This window comes from Felis catus, chromosome B2 (assembly GCF_018350175.1).
Source record: "Felis catus isolate Fca126 chromosome B2, F.catus_Fca126_mat1.0, whole genome shotgun sequence".
In the NCBI taxonomy this organism is placed as follows: Eukaryota; Metazoa; Chordata; class Mammalia; order Carnivora; family Felidae; genus Felis; species Felis catus.
The window spans coordinates 146,737,652-146,743,651 of record NC_058372.1 but is presented as its reverse complement, the minus strand read 5'-3'; positions in this window follow the sequence as shown (position 1 = coordinate 146,743,651).

The following is a 6,000-nucleotide window of genomic DNA, read 5'->3' as shown; positions in this document are numbered from 1 at the left end:
CTTGTAGCTAAACAGATAATAGAGATGATGAATATTGCTCTATCTGTGGCCTTCTAAAACTAGTTTTTGTGGGTTTTTTTGGTGTTAAATGATGCTTTTCTCAGACAACATAATAGCAAAAACTCACATTAGGGAAAAAATGGTTAATTTCACCCGTAATGTTTATCTTAACAAATTCATTACCTCTAAGCAACTGTACATCTATGCCAAGTTCTGAGCTGACATTTCCATGCAGATCCCCAAACCTTTTAAGCAGCATAGATAATTTTAATCGGGTCTTGAAAAAAGAGGCCACGCTCAGCTGGGGAGGACAAGCTTTTGCAGATCACGGGCGGTCAAGTACAGAGCATCACTGCCAAGATCAGCCTCCTCCATTCACCCTGTCTCCTCCACACAGAGACTCTGTAGAATACGTCACTTCTCCATTCTCTCTCTTTTTCTTGTATAACATCCTATATAACGCAAGAACTTATTGATTGATGATAGCGGAACCCTACTTTAAACGTGGGGAGAGAAGAATCCAAATGCGAGGCCAAGAGAGGACAGAGAACGTAAAAATAGACCAGTGTAAGAATTCATTACTTTAGCTATACATTAATTCATCCATATGGTGTGGAAAGAACTTCTTTTCCTGGAAATATCCGAATGATAAGGAGACATTCAACCACGTACTTAAAATAGTTTTAGTGTAGCCCTTCCCAAGAAGACGGACCAGATAATAATACCTTAAACATACTGAGAAACTACTACGCGCCAGGCACCCGGCGGGGATGATTCACTTCGTTCTCACAACGTCCTGAAAATGCGAGCATTGTTACCGCTCGGTGCATGGAGAAACGGAGGCCTAGGAAGGCTGAGTTACTGCCTGAAGTTGGCCACCATAAGTGACAATGGAAAGTTTTAAACAAAAGTTGTCTGGTGCCAGAGACCTTGGTTTTTTTGTGTGTTTTTGTTTTTATTTTTGTTTATTTTTTTTTTGTAAGAACACCTAACATGAGATCTACCCTCTTGAATTTTTAACTAACACATCAGTGTTGGCTCTAGGCATAACGTGACACGGCAGCTCTCTGGACCTCCGTCTTGCATCGCTGAAACGTTACGCCCGTGGATTGACGCTCCCCGTTTCCCCCTTCCCCCAGCCCCTGGCCACCATCACCCACTCTTTGCTTCTATGGATTCCCTACTTTGCATACCTCATATAAATGGGACCATGCAGCATGTGTCATTCTGTGACTAACTCAACTCACTTAGTATGACGTCCTCAAGTTTCATCCATGCTGTCACGTGTTGTAGGACTGACTTCTTTTTTAAGTCTGAATACTATTCCGTTGTATGTTTCTGCCACATTTCCCTTACCACTCATGCGCTGATGAGCCCTTGGGTTGTCTCCATATCTTGACTCTTGTGACTAATGCCGCCCCGATCAGAGGAGAGTAGATATGTAATCTCTTCGAGATCCTGATTTCAATTCTTTTGGATACGTACTCAGAACCGGGATGGTCGGATCATGGGGCACTTCTACTTTTAAGATTTTGAGGAGCCTCCGTACTTGTTTCCACAGCAGTGGAATCGCCTTGCGTCCCCACAGACAGTGTGCACAAATCCCCTTTATGCCACACCTCCACGGCACTCGCCTTTGGGGTGGTCATCGTCCTAACCGTCACGAGGGGGCTTCTCAATTTCCCCGGCCCCACGCTACCTCAGATCATGCCAGATGCCCAGTAGAAGTGTCGTCCAGCCTGTGATCACCCCTGCGGCTAGGAAATGTATTTGGTCAAGGGCGATGTGCGCTGGGCGTCGCGTTAGGTAGGCGTGTTTGCAGGCGTGGGGCTGGAGAAAGAGTAGAAAGCAAAATCCAAACCGGGTGCCAATCAACACATCGTGGGGATCTCGGGTCGGGGTCTGAAGAGGAGGGGGGCGGTGTGCGTGCTGGACGGCTTCTGCCCCAGCTGGGGACAGAAGGACAGGCACCGGAGAAGAGCGTCTGGTCTAAAGGAAGAAGGGCAAGCTTTGCTGTCTGTCCGTCTTTCCGTGGACCCCGGCTGCCTCCCAGGTGGCCTTTGTTTGTTTGGGATTTGTCTGGGGTCGGGTCCTTCTGTGTGTTTCACCAGGCCCACGGGAGGAACAAAGAACATGTCTGGGCCTCAGAAGGGACGCCTCGCATCTCGCCGTGGAGAGGGAGGAGCGGCCCCGCTGGAGAGTGACAGCACCAGCGTCGGGGAGGTGGCTCCTATCTGCCAGGGCCATCACGCGTCCCGCGCCTATCAGCAGCGCCTGGCAGCTGGGGAGATACATTTAGATAAAGCAGCCGGCAATGGCCGATAACAAGCCCCTCAAATGTCAGGCGGCACAAAGGACAGCATTGATTGCTGCTACCCCCCGCCTCTCCCTTTCTGCGGCTCTCCCCTCCTTTCTCCCTCCTTTTGCACACGGCCAAGCCGCTGGCGGGGATAATCTGCCTGTGGAAAAGGCCACTGTGCCCATACACGCATTGTGCTGTTTGCTAAATGCAGTTTATCCACATCTCTCCAATTTCTGTCCCTTCCTGCTGCCCCCTCTGAGGCTGGTCCCCCGGCCCTCCCGCAGCCAGGCCTCCGGGCTCAGGCCTCCTGGCTGGACAGGAGGATCCTCTGGGGCGGTGCCCAGGGAGGACGGAGGGAGCCGGGGGTGCGGAAACCGGGCCCACGCCCGCTGTACACCGATGGGTATCGGTGTCAGAGAGAGGCTTAATGCCAGGAAACTAGTCCTCCCGCCCACCCAGCAGAGTACCTTTTCTCTCTAAGGAACTACCACTCAAGTCCCTTTGAAGAGATGTAAAAGGACACAGAGAAGGGAAAGAATGGCCATGAACACAGGTGGCAGGGCCAGCCTTAATATAAGACGCGTAGGAACCCTCACACCCTCTTCTACCCAGGGGCCTGGAAACCCACCATCAGAGCCACCCTCCGAAATGACCAACGATGTTGATAAGTAAGCAAAGACAAATACTCCCAGAAGGGGCCGTGGGCCAGAGAATAGCAAGTCCAACCATGCGGGATTTTTTTCAACTTTAATTTTTGTTTTTGTCCTTTTGAGTGTCCTACGTAGTGCAGAGAATTAATATGGCGTCATTCCAGATTTGTTTTTGCAGAAATACACGCCTCCCAGATAGAATGTTTGCTCATCTCTCGCTGGTTTATATTGGCTACCAAATGAGACCTGTTTTCTAGTGACATCAGAGTCTCCAAAAGGGAAAAATGATAATATGCATTATTATTCTGCTTTTAATAGTTACAGGGAAATAATAGAACCCTCTCTCTATTCTGGTCCACTGTGCTTAAAATAGCTGCTTTGGAGCAAAAACAGAAATTAGACATGAAGAAACTACTTTGGAAGATTCTTATATTAAGAGGAGTTCAGTCTACAAACAGCAAAGACAGAGCAGTGCAGCGAATATATCAGACCTTAAGAGGTTCAAACACTTTATTTTATTTTTTTTCTTCCCTGTTCTTTATTTTTTTTATTATGAAATTTATTGTCAAATTGGTTTCCATACAACACCCAGTGCTCATCCCAACAGGTGCCCTCAATACCCATTACCCACCCTCCCCTCCCTCCCACCCCCCATAAACCCTCAGTTTGTTCTCAGTTTTGAGGAGTCTCTTATGTTTTGGCTCCCTCCCTCAAGTTCAAACGTTTTAATAACAACAAAGCGAAGGAGTGGTCCCCAAAGATGTCTACATCCTAGCGCCCCAAACCCATGAATATGTTAGATCACTTGGCAAGGAGGAATTAAGGTGCAGATGGAATCGAGGTTGCTAATCAGCCTGACTTTAAAGTGAGGAGATGATTCTGGAGTACCCAAGCATGCTCAACGACATGGGCACTATTGGCATTCACACTGGATGAGTAACCAAAGCGTAAAAGGTTACAAGGTCTCGGGGGGGCCTCCTGGGTGGCACAGTTGTTAAGCTTCTGACTCTTGATCTCAGCTCAGGTCTTGATCTCAGGGTTGTGAGTTCAAGCCCCGAGTTGAACTCTGCACTGGGCATGGAGCCTACTTAAAAAAAAATTAAAAGACCTGATTGCAAATTAACCCACTTGTACTTATCCATGAATATCCCTCCATGTTTCCGCTATACAAAAGAATAAAATATGTAATGCATTTGTAGAATCATGGCACATGTTTAACCAGAGCTATCAATCATTGTTTGGAGATTCAAATTTTACAAATGAAATCAGGAGCCTGGGGAGACGTCCCTGAGTTACTGAAAAGCCATGTCAACTGTCTCCACCATGCGATGTCGGAGATTTCCTAGACAAGTTTGCGGGATTATGCTGCACGCAGCATTCACCGTGAAGTCCTCCAACGGTACTCGCCGACTGAACCAAATTTGACATTTATAATGGCCCAAGCAAAGCATCTCCCTAATGATGCTACATCACTATATGTCACAGAAATCAAAGGTGGCATTTCTAATAGAATTGCCGTCTCTCGCGTGAAGGCAGGAGACGACTTCCCAGAGTCAATGGAGCGCCAGGAGTCAAGGAGGTGAGACTCTGAAGAGGCTGTGCGTTGTCACACCCCCACAGGCTGCCTATCTGGGAGAAAGCAGATTCTCCAAGGAGAAGCAACCTTTCTAGAATGTATGCTCTTCACAATCCTTCAGAAAAAAAAAAAAAAATTCCAGGCACATGTCCTTGAGATATCTTGATTCTTTAATGATAACAAACCAAAAGAATCATGTTCTACTGTGGCAGAAAGCCAGCTGCCCAACAAGGATACAGGTCTCTTCAGTGCAGTCCTGTTGCAAGGAGACTAATTTTCCAGTTCCTCTTGCATCTAGATGGAACCATGATACTATTTCTTACTAATAGGGAGCGTAAGTAGAAGTAATAGGTGCCATTTCTGGACTGAATTAAGAAACACATACGGTTTTGCCATTCTTTTGTTTGGTTTCCACTGTGAACCTGGAAGCCACATGGAGACGATCGTAGCGCCCCGATAGGGAAGGAGCTTGTATCCCTGAATCACCGTGTGGCAAACCATCCACTGAGCTCACTTGTTGGCTATTACATAAGCAATAAATTCCACTGGGCTAAGTCACTGAAACTTCAGGGTTTATCTTGTGAAACCTGTTTTAGCTGGTAGCATTATCATAATTAAAACAGGCATTGGAAAGTTCCAGGGGAGCATATCTTATGGTTTGGGGCAGCAATGCTGATAAGTCTCTGAGAGAGCAAGCTGGAAGTCATGTCCACGTGTTGTGTGCGGCAATAGAGAACCCTTCGCGGTAGTTTCTCCCGAGGCCTTCGGCAAAGTTATTAAGGTCAGCACTCTTTAAAGCTCAAAGTTATGTCTATTGGTCTGGAATTGGTTCTGATACAGAAAAAACCAGTAAGGTGCATGGTATGTGCCTCACCCTAAGAATCGATGTTGATTTTGCAGCACCTTTGCAGGAGAACATCTTGCTTTTAGAAAATACCTTCTAAAAAGGCCTCAGAAAGCTCCTAAGTCCAACTCAGGAATATTCCACAAGCAGACATAGTTTTGCATCTATCATTCACGAGTTACAGACCGGAAAAAAAATGATTCAATCAACTCTTCAGTGGATCTTCACAGAGCCCAGCTGAGCTTTAGAATATTGTTTGGGGGTGTAAATTGTTTTAGGAGTTAGCATTGTACCAAGATACCCTCAGGCAAGTAATGAGGCTTAAAGATAATCCAGATAAGGAAGATGCCCTGAAGCACCTTGTTGACGGAAATTGAGCAGTGGCCTCTCAAAGTCTAAAAAAGGAGCAAGAGTGGGGAAGGGAGACTCCACCCTCCCTCACCTGGAAGCCTACCCACACCTGTCACAACCCCCCAGGGAAAGGCTGTCGGCTTTCACCTTGGAGGAAATGTTTCTGCCTTGTCTCTGCCCCAGCAGTAGCTTTGGAGAGAACTGCCGTCAGGTCAAATTCAGGGAGCTTTTCCATCGTCACCTCCCGTGGAGGATGGGGGTTAGCCAACTCCTCTCA